This window comes from Pan troglodytes, chromosome 13 (genome assembly GCF_028858775.2).
Source record: "Pan troglodytes isolate AG18354 chromosome 13, NHGRI_mPanTro3-v2.0_pri, whole genome shotgun sequence".
Classification (NCBI taxonomy): domain Eukaryota; kingdom Metazoa; phylum Chordata; class Mammalia; order Primates; family Hominidae; genus Pan; species Pan troglodytes.
In genome coordinates, this window is record NC_072411.2 from 57,839,575 (window position 1) to 57,854,667 (window position 15,093).

The following is a 15,093-nucleotide window of genomic DNA, read 5'->3' on the forward strand; positions in this document are numbered from 1 at the left end:
CTCCTGACCTCAGGTGATCTGCTTGGAGCTTCAAGATTTAATGACAGCCTGGCCAAGTCTTTGACTTGCAGAGGCCCTGTGGCCCCTTTGTTTTGGCTGAATTATCCCACTTAAAATGGGAACATTTACCCAATGCCAGTACCCCCAATTGTATCATGGAAGTAACTAACTTGTTTTTGATTTTACCATCCTATAGGTAGAAGAAACTTGCCTTGTCTCAGATGAGACTTTGGACTTGGACTTTTGGGTTAATGCTGGAATGAGCTAAGACTTTGGGGGACTGTTCAGAAGGAATGATTGGTTTTAAAATGTGAAAAAAAACATGAGATTTGGGAGAGGCCAGGGGCAGAATAATATGGTTTGGCTTTGTGTCCCCACTCATATCTCATCTTGAATTGTAATCCCCACATGTCAAGGGAGAAACCTGGTAGGAGGTGATTGGATCATGGGGGCAGTTTCACCCATGCTGTTCTTGTGACAGTGGGTGAATTCTAACAAGACCTGATGACTTTAAAGTGTGGCACTTCCTCACTCTCTCTCTCCTGCAACCATGTAAGACATGCCTTGTTTCCTCTTCACCTTCTACCATAATTGTTAGTTTCCTGAGGCCTCCCCAGCCATATGGAACTGTGAATCAATTAAACCTCTTTTTTTAATAAATTACCCAGTCTCAGGTAGTATATATATAGCAGTGTGAAAACTGACTAATACACTACCAGACCTAAGAAAAGAGATAGACAGCAATACAATAATAGTGGAATTTTAACACCCCACTGACAGCACTAGAAACATAATTAAAGCAGTAAATGAACAAAGCAACACTGGACTTAAATTAGACTGTAGACAAAATTGACCTGATAGACATTTACAGAATATTCTACCCAACAACTGCAGAATATACACTTTTCACATCATTACATGGAAGTTTTAAGGTAGACCAACTGTAAGCCCACAAAACAAATATTAATAAGTTTAAATAAATCAAAATTATATCAAATATCTTCTCAGACCACAGTAGAATGAAAGCAGAAATTCATTTTAAGAAGAACTCAGGAAACTATACAAATACATGGAAATGAAAGAACATGATCTTCAATTATTTTTGTGTCAACAATGAAATTAATGTGGAAATTTAAAATTTTTTTAAATGAATAAAAATAGATGCACAATAAAGCAAAACATTTGGGATACTACAAAAGCAGTATGGAAAGGGAAGTTAATAGCATTAAATGCCTACATCAAGAAAATAGAAAGACCACAAATTTACAATCTAACATTATACCTCAAGCAACTAGGAAAACAAGAACAAACAAAACCCAAAGCTAGCAGAAGAAAAAATTATAAAAGACATTAAAGAAGAGCTAAATGAAATTGAGACCAAAATACAAAAATAAAAAGGATTAATATAATTAAAAGTTAATGTTTTGAAAGGATGAACAAAATAAATAGACTGATAGCTATATTAACCAAGAAAGGATGAGAGAAGCTTCAAATTAGCAAAATCAGAGATGAAACTGGAGACATTACAAGTGATGCCATAGAACTATAAAGATCATGAGAGACTACTAGGAACAGCTAGCTCTACACTCACAAACTAGGAAACCTAGAGGAAATGGATAAAGTCATAAGTGACTTCAGTAAAGTTTCAGGATACAAAATCAATGCACAAATATTAGGAACATTTCTATACACCAATAATGACTAAGCTGAAAATCAAATTAATTCCATGTATTATAGCTACAAAAACAATAAATAAAATACCTAGAAATTCATTTAACCAAGGAGGTAAAAGGTCTCTACAAGGAAAACTACAAAACACTGATGAATAAATGAAAAAACATTCTGTGCTCAGGGGTTGGCAGAATCAATATTGTTAAAATGACCATACTCCCTAAAGCTAGATACAGATTCAGTGAAATTGCTATCAAAATACCAAAGTCAGAAAACTCACCTGGAACCTACAAGACCCTGAATAGCCAACCCAAGTCTAAATGAAAAGAATAAAACTGGAGACAACACATTAGCTGACTTTAAATTATACGATAAGTTTATAGTAACCAAAATAGCACGGTACTGGTATAAAAATAGACACATAGATCAGTGGACCAAAATAGGGAACCTAGAAATAAAGCCATATACCTATGACCAACTGCTCTTTGACGAAGTCAACTAAAAACGTACACTGGGGAAACAATACCCTATTCAACAAATTGTGCTAGGAAAATTGGATTGTCATATGCAGAAAAATGAAACTGGACTCCTATTTCTCACCATATACAAAAATTAACTCAAGGTGATTAGATATTTAAAATTAAACCTGAAACTATGAAATTCCTAAAATAAAACCTAGGAGAAACTTCTGGACATTGTTACCTAGGCCAAGAATTTATGACCAACACTTCAAAAGCACAAGCAACAACAACAACAAAAGTAGACAAATGGGACTTCCTCAAGTGAAAATGCTTCTGCACAGCAAAAGAAATAATCAGCAGACTAAATAGGTAATCTACGGAATGGGAGAAGATATTTCCAAACTATGCATCTGACAAAGAACAAATACCCAGATTCTCCAAGGAAGTCAAACAACTCAAGAAGAAAAAACAAAACAAATAACTTCATTTAAAAATGAGTAAAAAAACATGAAGACACTTCCTAAAAGAAGACATACACATTGCCAACAAACATGAAAAAACTTTAAACAACATCAATGATAGAGAAATGCAAATTAAAACCACAATGAGATATCATCTTATACCAGTCAGAATGGTTATTCTCAAAAAGTCAAAAAACAACAGATGTTGGTGAGAGTGTGGAGAAAAGGGAATACTTATACACTGTTAGTGGGAATGTAAATTAGTTCAATCTCTATGGAAAACAGTATGGAAGTTGACAAAGAACTGAAAATAGAGCCACCATTCGACCCAGCAATCCCACTACTGGTATCTACCCAAGGGAAAAGAAATCTTTATATGAACAACAAAAAAAAGACATATGCACTTTTATGTTTATCACAGCCCTATTCAGAATAGCAAAGATATAAAATTGACCTAAGTGCCCATCAACAGATGATTGGATAAAGAAAATGTGCTGTGTATATGTACACACAAACACACACTCATGTACACATACACCATGGAGCACTATTCGGTCATAAAAAAAGAATAAAATCATGTCTTTTGCAGCAAAATGTATGCAATCATAGGCCATTATATTACAGGAAATAAATCAGAAACCAAAAGTTAAATACTGACTTGTTCTCATGCGTAGGTGGGTGCTAAATAATGTGTACACATGGTCATAGAGAGTTGAATAATAGACATTGGAGACTTAAAATGTGAAATGGTGGGAGGGGGTGGGGGATGGAAATTATTTAATGAGTACAATGTACACTCTTCTGTTGATGGTTAAACTAAAAGCCCAGTCTGTTGTTTAATTTCCATGTATATGTAAGTTTCTCTAATCTGTGTTTTTTTGACATTATTTTATTGTAGTCAGTGAACATACTTTATATTATTTCTATTCTTTGAAACTTACTGAGCTTTTTTAAAATGACATAACATATTAACTACCTTAAAGAATATTCCCTGTGTACTTGAAAAGAATGTATATTCTTCTGATATTGAATGGACTGTTCTACATATATCTATTAGATTTCATTTGTTTATAATGTTGTTCAAGTCTTCTTTTTTGTTGATATGTGTATTTGATCTGTTATGAGAAGTGGGCATCTGAGTTCTCTATTAGTGTTTAATTATCTATTTCACCTTTCATTTCTGTCAGTTTTTGCTTTATGCATTTTGGTGCTCTGTTATTAAGTGCATATATATGTATAATTGTGATATCTTCCTGATGCACTGATTATTTTATCATTATAAATATCTTCCTTTATGTCTAGTAACATTATTTGTTTCAAAGTCTATTTTGTTTACTGTTATTATAGTCACTTCCTAATTTTTTCTTTGCATAAATCTTTTTTCCATTTTTTATTTTTTAAATTGATTCATATATTTAAACCTCAAGTGTCTTAGATCTTGTTTTCTTAATCCTCTCTAAAAATTGCTCCTTATGAATTGGAATATTTTATTCATGAAGATTTACTGTTACTATTGACATAATTGGATTTTCACGTACCATTTTGCTTTTTGTTTTTATATCTCCTGTGTCTTTTTCCTCCTCTTTTCCTCTTTTACTGCTTTTTTTGCATCAGGTAAATATTTTCTCTGGAAGTATTTTAATATATTTTTATGAATGGTTTACTCTATTGTTTAAGTTATTTCCATAGTGGCTGCTTTCAGGCTTATCATATAGATATTAACTTATAAGAAATGTCTTTATATTTATACAAACTTAATTTCACTGAGATAGGAAAACATTACTCCCATATAACTATTTTCTTTCCCTCCTTTTGTGATATTACTCTCAAACACACTACACTTATTTCTTCAAACCAAATGACGCTTATTAAAATCATAATTTTATATAGTATTATGTACTTTAAAGAAACTAAGGGATGAAGGGTGAGCAAATATTTATTTATAGCTGTTGTTATATTAACCTTCTCATCTATCATTTGTGATTCTGTTTGTTTATTCCCATGGTTTCAAGTTTTTATTCGTAGTCATTTCCTTAGCCCAATACAGCTTTGCATCCAACCCACATGTTCTGTGCTGTTATTAGACAATATATTACAATTGTATGTGTTATAAGTCCAACAATACTATATACACATATAGTGTATGAATGTATGCGTGTGTATATATATTATATATGTATTAAATAGGTATGTGTGTGTATACATGCGCAGACTAGGCATCCTCAATTCAAAAAATTCAAAATCTTTAATGCTCCAAAATCCAAAACTTTTGAGCATTGACATGATGCCACAAGTGGAAAATTTCACACCTAACTTCGGTGATGGGTCACAGTCAAAACACAGGCCCACAACACACAGTTCATTCAGCATCTGTACAGTAACCTTTTAATCAAGACACACAATTGCAGGTGGAGACTGAAAGCCTGCTGTTGTTTCCTGTTGCTGTTGTTTAACAGCCTACACAGGTATTCTGGTGCTGCTACTGTGCTTCTTAGTTACCATGAACACATCATTTTTTCACTATTACTGATATGTCATACTTTTTACTGTTAAGTACATATGTGTGAATAAGTATAAGAAAATAATTACTTACTGATAGCAGAGAAATTCAGATTCAGGAATGATGGTGATGCCAACAAAAACAGATTTTCCACGTGAGTGGCTGAGATAGTGACACTTTTGCTTTCTGATGGTTCAATATGCAGAAACTTTGTTTCATACACAAAATTATTAAAAATATTATACAAAATTACTTTCAGGCTATGTGTATAAGGCATATATGAAACATAAATAAATTTTGGGTTTACACTTGGGTCTCCTCTCCAAGATATCTCATTATGTATATGCAAATATTCTACAATTTAAAAAAATCTGAAATCTGAAACACTTCTGTTCCCAAGCATTTTGGATAAGGGATACTCAACCTGTATATAGATTTCCTCTGAATCTTTGTTTATTTTTCCTCATTAATGTCTTCAAATTTTCTAATTCTTTCCTCTGCCTGTTAAAATCTACTAATGAGCCCCTCTGGTAAATGCTTCATTTTAGTTATTACACTTTTCAGTTTCAGACTTTTCTATTTTTCAAATAATTTCCATGTTTTTGTTGATCTTCTCTATCTAATGTAACACTTTCATCATAGTTTACTTCTTTAATAATGGTTTTCTTTAGCTCTTTGAACATATTTATAAGGGCTACTTTGAAGTATTTATCTATTATACACAATTTCTGTTGTTTCTCACCAGCAGTTTTTGTTGCTTGCTTTTTTTCTAGTATTTGGCTCATCCTTTCATGTTTCTTTGAATGTCTCTTTTTTTTTTTTCTGGAAACTGAACAATTTAGATAATGTATTGTAGCAATTTTCCTCTCCATTCTAGAGCTGGTTATTGATATTTTCTTCTTTACTTGTTTAGTAACTGGCTGGGTTGTTTTAGTGAAGTCTGCGTGATGTTGCTTTTCAGAGGATACACCCTTTGGTAAGCCCAGAGTTATTCTAGGTTCGACAGGACTCTCTTTATCTCTCCTTACCACACCAGATGTTAAGCTCCAGCAATTGCTGGCTCATTGCTCTACTGTTTACAGTAATATCCCAGGGCATAAATTGTTCCACACACTAATCCAATCAAATTTAGGCTCCTTGAAGGTGTAGTTCCAAAGGTCAGTGTTTGAGATTTGTTCTGACACCAGAAGGGCTCTTGCAAGCTGTCTATTTCTCCACTTCTTTCCAACAAGCTAGCTTCTCTAAGAATAGCTCATGTTTCACATGAATGTGTTCATCACTTGTCAACTGCTTTTTACCTAGATGTCCTCCTGAGAGTGCTCCAGTGCCTGACTTTTTTGCATTTTGCTGCAAATGAAGTTCCTTTCTTTAAAGTGGCCTTTGAAGTTCTCTGTTCTATGGCCTGCTTGTTTTCTCAGACAAAATATTAACCCAGTGTTTGGCATTGGGTCAGGGAAAATGGCGAGCTTCTTTCTAAGTGACACCCCAGTTGAAGAGCTGAACACTCAGTGGATAAGAAGAGGGCAGCATCTTTAGGTATCTTTGGCATGCTTCCTTTGTTCTTATGAAATCCTCATCCCATGAGCCAGGGCAAGGGCAACTGGGGGCTCCAGTATGCCCAGACACCACTCCCATACTACATCATTTTTCCCATAAGTGAGGACTAGGCAATAAAAGGGGTCTTCCGTGCCTTAGCCATACTCATCCAGAATTTAGATTCAGAAACAGGTAGCTGGGATCAAGATGAAAAATGTTGATGTTCTGAACCATAAGGGAAGAGAGCCCTCCAACTTGATGCTGGAGAAAGAGAGAAGCCTGTGTTCTTGGCTGTTCCATTTTGGAGTAGAGTTTCTGTCCAGCTGATCTGGAAAAGGGGTGATGAAAGGCATGGGTCTTGGTTTAAGTATCCAGGCTTTTGCAGTTTTTACTAAGTATAATAGATTTCTTTGAATAAGTGCTTTTTTTTCATTTGCTGTATACAATTTTCTGAAAACTTCAATGTTGTTTTTATTTATAATACTCACAAGTTTCACTAGGGAGTGGACCCATGGAGCTCCTCACAGTGATATCAGAAGAGGAGCTCCCATTTTCCTCCCTGTTGAAGTACACATAAAGAGAATCACATAGAGGTACTTTTGTGATATCTGCTTCTTTTACTGAGCATTATGCATCTGAGATACTATTATGCTGTTATGTATAGCAATAATTTTTTCTCTTCCATTCCAATATAATACTTCATGGTATAAATATGCCATAACAAGTCATTGTTCTCTTCAGTGTCATTTGGATCATTTTCAGTTTGGGGGTATTATAAGTAAAGCTCTTATAACAATCATCATATACTTTCTAATCAACATAATCATTTATTCTCAGCATACTCCTATGAATGAAACTTACGAGTCATAAATATATGTATGTTTAACTTTAGTAATATTTGCCAATTTCTCAAGAACATGGTTCCAATATACACCAGCATCAGCAATAAATAAGAGTTTTAGTTGCTCCATACTTAGACAACCTTTGGTATTATCAGGTTCTTTTAATTTTAGCCCTTCTGGTAGCATATCTCATTCTGATTATATTTTCCATCTCCGTTATAACTAATGATGTTAAGTATCTTTCCATATGTTGGCCAAATGAATAGTGTTTTTTGGGTGCCATTTTGAGTTCTTTGCCCATTTTTTAAAAAAACTGGTTTGGCTGTCTTTTTCTATTTTATTTTTAGGAGTTCTTTATATATTATGTTAGATATATGCATTGCATATCTTCTCCTAAACTGTGGCCTACCTCTTCACTCTTTTTATTATATCTTCTGATGAACAAAATTATTTATTTTAAAATGAATTCCAATGTAGCAACCTTTTCTTTTAGAGCTAATTTTTTGTGCCCTTTTAAAGAAATATTTGTCTCCACCAAGGTCATAAATATATTGTCTTATATTTTTTTCTGGAAACATAATAGTTTTACATTTCACATTTGCAACTATAAACTATCCTAAATTACTCTATGTCTAGTATACAATCTATTTTAAAGTCCATTTTTATTCATATGGATATAGAATTTGTCCAGCATTATTTATTAAACAATCTTATGCTCACAAAATTGTCATGGCATAAGCAGGCCTATCTCTTAATTCTTAGTTGCTTTGTTGTTTTAAACTATAACTACATCAAACCACACTGTCTTAACTACTAAAGCTTTACAATACACTATGAAATCTGATAATGTATATCCTTCATCTTTGTTTTTATTTAAGATTGCTATGGCTATTTCTGGTCATTTATATTTTCATATAAGTTTAGAATCAGAATTTTTAAAGTCTAATCAGTGTGTCAAAATGATTAAATCAGAGAGTCATTTCTATCCGCTAGTAAAAAGAGACCCAAGAGATTTCTTTATAAATGTTTTAGAGGACAATAGGTGGGAATACACTAAAAGAAAAAAAACAAAAGATGTTTTAGCTAGATATTCTTGTCTGTAGAATGATGTAGAAGAGTTTGGCAAAGTAGTTTAAAAAATACTGCTTAATACATTTATATGTGTATTAGTTCATTTTCATACTGATATAAACAACATCCTGAGACTAGGTAATTTATAAATAATAGAGGTTTAATTGACTCACAGTTCCTCATGGCTGCGGAGGCCTTAGGAAACTTAAAATCATGGCAAAAGTGGAAACAGGCACACCTTACATGGCAGCACGAGAAGGAAAGCATGTGAAGTAAGAACCATCAAACACTTATAAAACCATCAGATCTCATAAGTACTCACTACTATCATGAGAACAGAATGGAGGAAACTGCTCCCATGATACAATCACCACCCTCCCTCAACACGTGGGGATTACAATTTGAGATGAAATTTGGGTAGGCACACAGAACCAAACCACATCATTCCACCCCTGGCTCCTCCCAAATCTCATGTCTTTTCACATTTCAAAACCAATTATGCCTTCCCAACAAAAACAGAAACTTCTTCTGCCTGATATCCTAAATCATCTCTCTCAAGTTCAAAGTTCACAGATGTCTAGGTCAGGAGCAAAATACCATCAGTCTCTTTGCTAAAGCATAGCAAGAGTCACCCTTGCTCCAGTTCCCAATAAATTCCTCATCTTCATTTGATGCCATCTCAGCCTGGACTTCATTGTGCATGTCAGTATCAGCATTCTGGTCAAAGCCATTCAACAAGTCTCTAGGAAGCTCCACTTTCCTACATCTTCCTGTCTTCTTCTGAGCCCTCCAAACTGTTCCAACCTCTGCCCATAACCCAGTTCCAAAGTCACCTCCACATTTTCAAGTATCCTTTTAACAGTACCTCACTCTCTGCAGTACCAATTTATTCTATCGGTCCGTTTTTACACTGCTATAAAGAACTTCCCAACACTGGGTAATTTATAAAGAAAAGAGGTTTAACTGAATCACAGTTCCCCATGGCCAGGGAGGCCTCAGGAAACTTACAATTATGGCAGAAGGGGAAGCAGGTACATCTTACATGGTAGCAGGCGAGAGACAGCATGTGAAGGAGGAACTGTCAAACACTTATAAAACCATCAGATGTCATAAAAACTCATTACTATTATGAGAACAGCATGGGAAAAACCACCCTCATGATCCAATCACCTCCCTCCCTCTACACATGGGGATTACAGGTCCCTCTCTCAACATGTGGGGATTATAATTTGAGATGAGATTTGGGTAGAAACATAGAGCCAAATCATATCAATATTCAAACCATAATTTTGGGTAAACAACTCCAGTTCTACTCTAGTTCAACTCTATCATAAAGCATTTCCTACATTCTGAGTATATACATTACCAACTACATGTTATCAACTAGAGCATATATACTGCAGTTTACAAAACAATTTATTTGTTTTGTGCATATGAGTCTTATTTTTCATATGAGTTATGAGTAAGATTATGAGTTCCCTAAGGGCAAAGGTCTTTTAGATTTCTTTTTACCCCTCATGACAAGGTAACCCATAGTACTTAGTGACATGCTCAAAATACTGAAACATTCAAGAAATGCCTCTTGATTGATTGGCCATTGACTGAGAGCCTGTCGACTGTCTGCTATTTAGCTGCTGGCATTTTCTATGTATTTCCCATCTAGCTTTGGTGATGATGTTCAATAGAGACAGATTTCTTTGCAAGTAATTATATTGCTTTTTACATTCTCCTTGAAGGAAGAGTGGTCATCAGTGTTAGAGATCTAGTATTAACACAAGAAAAGAAACATGAGTTTAAAAAAAAAAAATCTTTGAAGAGACCACAGCAAATGATAATGGAGAAAGCAGTCCACATGCAATGACACCTTTGGATCCCCTCATACCTAGTCAATCTTCTAATTATACACTGTAGAATGCTAACCACAAAACAGACATACTGTGATTATCTGTAAACATTAGAGGATATAGCATCGAGTTGTATTGCCTCTACCAGGACTCTAAGCCGTAAACTTGTAAGTACATTAGAAGCCGACACTCTTAGCAGACTTTGCTGAATTGCTGGCAGCATCAACATCTGATCGATATGCATGTTCACCAGCCAAGCTGACTAGTACATCTGTTCTGTGAAGAAACATACATTCTGCCTCTAGTACAATCAGTGTAATTAAAAATTAACATGCATTAATTGTTAGAGCTGATGTAAACAGCTGATGTTCCACTTAGCACTGTCTTCTGTACATATCATTAGGCAAAGCCAAATATTGTTAAGTAAACAGGCAGCGCTTACAAAAAGGAGAGAAATAGAAAACTAATTCCAACTAAATAAACTGACACTGTATTAAAAGTCAAATTAAAATGATTAACCAGAGCCAGATTAGGCTCTGGATCTTCAGAGGAAAACAATTATAAAAGTCACATTTAATTATTTGAATCTTATTTTGGTAAATGTATTTAGGCTTAGTCTGAAATAGAGTCAGTGCATGCATAATACACTAGGATTTCAAATGAGTAGAAAAGAACTCTAGGAAAAGTATGATTCAGGATTGATTTATGGCTGAAACATTCTGTGAGAATGCATCATTCACAGCCACTTCAGTAACCAGTGTTCTCTGGGGAAACCCAAATCTGATGTTTAATGTTAAAAGGGGTCTATTTTCTTCGGCATGCATCTGCATAACTACTGTCAGTGTCGATGAGAGTTTCAGGCACATACTGAGAAGAGAATATACACCTCACTACTTAAGTTTCGCCTGACTTCTTTTTTTAAATAATGTCATAGCAAAATGATTTATCTATCTTGATTCAAAACCAGGAAAAGAAAAAAAAAATCTCCAGCAAGCAAATCTGTCCAGTGAGATGCACTACCAGCATAAGTTCACAGACCAGTTCTGTAGTTACAGATTGCCTCGGGCATTCAGCTGCTGGGGCCCCCAGGCTTTTCCTCCCCTTCTGAGGTTTTCCCTGTAAGTGACTTGCCTGTCACTCTCAAGTCTAATTTAAAAATAGTGTGCATTTAAATTTTGAGAATGATTTCTTAGGTTATTTTCTCATGAAGTTTGACCAAGTTTCAAAATACCAAAGTCCCAATAAGTGTGATTTTTTTGAAAAAAAATTAAAATCACAGAGTGTTAAGGTCCAAGGGAGAAATGGATTTATCTAGAAATCACTAGGGAAAACATTGCTATTGAATGGTATTCACAAAGATTCAACCCTTTTTTGTTTTTTGTCATAATTACAGTCATTATAAAGAGAATAACTATAAAAATTTCCTTAGCATGTAGGCATGAAATGGTGAATCCTCCACGGTAAGTATACAGTGATTTAAGAAAGTGCCTACATTATTTATTCATAATTGTGTTAAATTTGAATACATACTGAATTCATTCATGTATTAAAAGTTATAAACATGTTAAAACTACTCATAACAAAAAACATCAGATATGTCAAGAATCACAGCAATCAAAATGAAGCCTATAAAAGGTAAATAAGTTATATAAGTGTAAGGCATGAATATAAAAGCTAGCTTAAGAGCTTCTAAGTTTTCTGTTGCTATTCAAAACCACCATTAATCTCCAAGCTTTAAACATAAAAGTTAAAAATTGGTAGTTATAGAATAACTGTTTTTGAAAATTTGAACTCAATTCCTAAAAGATATGATGATGATGATGATGATGATGATTAAAATGTCTGATATTTACAAAACAGTAAGGCTTGAATATTGTCTATATTATACAGTTTACACTTCTGGCATGATATTAAATATATTTTTCTCTTTTTTAAGATGGAAAAATCCATTTAAAATGCTGTTTATAAATGGCCATTTAAGCAAAATAATTTGAAATGATGTTATAGTTAATTAAAAACTAACATATACCCAATGCATGGATTATTAAGAAATAAGTATAATATGCATTCTATAGAACCTACATTAAATATTAAGTATTTCTTTGATTTTTTCAATTACTCAGAAAATGTTGATGGTCTCATGGTGCCTCGTACTCATGAAAATCTCTGAGCAGTAACTTACAAAATATTGTAGGTATTTATGGTTTATATCATTAGGATAAACTCGCTTTTTACCTTGAAGATTACTTTTTAAAATATTTCTCATATCAGTTGTCTTGACATTTAATGTTTATGTATATTTACATATATGTATATATATGTGTGTATATATGTATGTAAAATTGTATATACATATATATAATTGTATACATTTTGGATATGTAATTATATACAATATGTATATAAAATTGTAAAAATACATATATATATATATACATGTACATACACACACACACACACACACACACACACACACAATAATTCTGGGAAATTCTGCCTAATTGCAGTTTCCTGTGTTTCTGCTGGGACTAGAAAATAATTTGCTAAAATGAAAAATATGTGTCTCTCTTTAAAAAAAAATTGAAAATACTAAAGCTGTCTCCTTCACTTTCAAAGAAAGGCAAGATAAAAATAAATACATTGTTGTTCATGAAAGTAATATATCCTCTGTAGTATTTTTATAAGGACCTTACATAAAATATAATAATGATTATAAATCATCAGTGTATTCAGAAATTTCCTCAAAGAATAAAGCGTGAATTTGTATTATCTTAAGTCTCCTCCATTTCGTAGGAGGCCGTTATGAATGTAGTAGCAACTGAATACATGATTTTCACAGAAAGGATTGGAGAGTAGAATATAAATGTATAAAGAATATTTGTAGTTAAAAAAGCTTTATTACTACAAAGAATATTTATAGCTATAAAAGCTTCATTAATACTAGTGATTCTTAGAATGTAGTTAACACTATTAGAATTGTTTTTTCTCTAAATTACCATCATTTTCTATGTTATTTTATTTTGGAACATTGCTTTCACTCTCTTCTTCTTTGTGGGAACAGGTCAAAGTTGGTTTTCATATTCAATTGTGCTTCCAGGTGATGGAATTTTCAGCAAATGCTATCTATGTATAACTAACAGTTAAAAATGCATTTGTACTCTAAAATTCTTTATAGCACCTCAATCTACAAACAATTTTGCCAATGCAGTTTAAAAAATAAAATTAAGAAACTGATATGAACATTTTTCTGTGTGCAATAAAGCAACATCCAATGTTAATATCATAGGTAATCATTTTGTCTTTGTATTTATTTCAGAAAAAATAAAACTCATAGTTATCTCTGAATCTTATTACAATCAGTTTGTTGCTAAGGATTAGTTTTTCTTGCTGTAGGATACATCAGACTTTCACTTTTCTTCTCCATTCCTTTATCCAAAACTACAAATGTGATGTCTCAGAAAACCATAATTGCAAACATAATAACGTATCTTCAGGCTACTAATGTGGTGAAATATTAGCCATCATGGGCTCACTTTGAGTTTTCATTATTTATGAGTGGTGGGAATAAATGGCAGGTATAATATGGGAAGTAGGTCCACCTAGAGAACACAAATGTCTCAGGAGACATATCCAATGGAAAGGTGAGAAGAAATCAAAGATGCATTTTTATTGTTTTAGCATTTTGTTTAGTCAAGAACTAGAAATCAGGTAGCACTATTTATACTAAAGTGAGAGAGTCTCTCTACTACTATTAAAGGGACTCTCAAGATTTTTAAAGAAGCCAGATGTCTTGAAAGAACAATTACACTAGTTTGAAATCTCAGAGAAATGCTTTCATTTAAATTGCCCAAACAGCGAATGATAGTGACATGGATGTAGTCAGAACAATGTTGAAAATGGGGAAATTAAGATTAAACTTAAACTTTCAGCCTTCTATCACCCTGTAACAAAATTACTGTGCTCATTTTGGAAAGATAAAAGCAACCAACCAAATTTAACTTGGTCCTTGAAGCTGCCCTGGAGTCCTGCTGTTTCTTGGTTTGCTCTCTCTCAAATGCTGTACATTGTAGGGACCACAGTGTCTATTATTCTTCCTCCAATGTTCAATCTTCCCCTTCCCTCTCAAGGGATGCCTCACCTCCTAATTCATAGAATTTTTAAAAGCCAAGAAGTAACAATTGCTTTAATATCCTACCACTAAACCTATAAAATCACCTGCATCTTTATCCTACTTTCCTCCCCATTTTGTGAAAATGTAAGTGTTCTCCTTTTGCTAAGGCTACCATTTCTGCTGGCCTCCAGATTCTAACCTTTGTGACTTCTCAGAGAAACTTCTCTACTCATTTTATGGTCTCTCATTCCTGATAACCACACTTCTGGCAAATGTTCTTTGCATGGTAATGTCTCCAGTTTTCACCTCTTATTGATTCCTAAATGTCTTAGTCTGAGAAATCCAAGATCAAGGGGGCCACATCTGATGATAACCTTACTGTTGGTAGGGAATCTCTGCAGAGTCCCAAGGCAGCACAGGATATCACATGGTGAGGAGAATGAGTGTAGCAGCTCAGGTTTCTCTTCCTTTTCTTGTATACCCACCAGTCACACTCCCATCATAGCCCATTCATCTATTAACCCATTAATTCCTGAATTGATTAATTCATTCCTGAAGGCAGAACCCTCATTACCCCATCACCTCTTAAAGACCTC

The 15,093-nt window shown here is 33.7% G+C and overlaps 1 long non-coding RNA gene across 1 annotated transcript in view; it reads right to left on the bottom strand.

Moving 5' to 3' along the window:
- The window catches only part of LOC107973709 (uncharacterized), a 210,284-nt gene that overhangs the window by 49,370 nt on the left and 145,821 nt on the right, over positions 1–15,093 (bottom strand). The window lies entirely within an intron of this gene.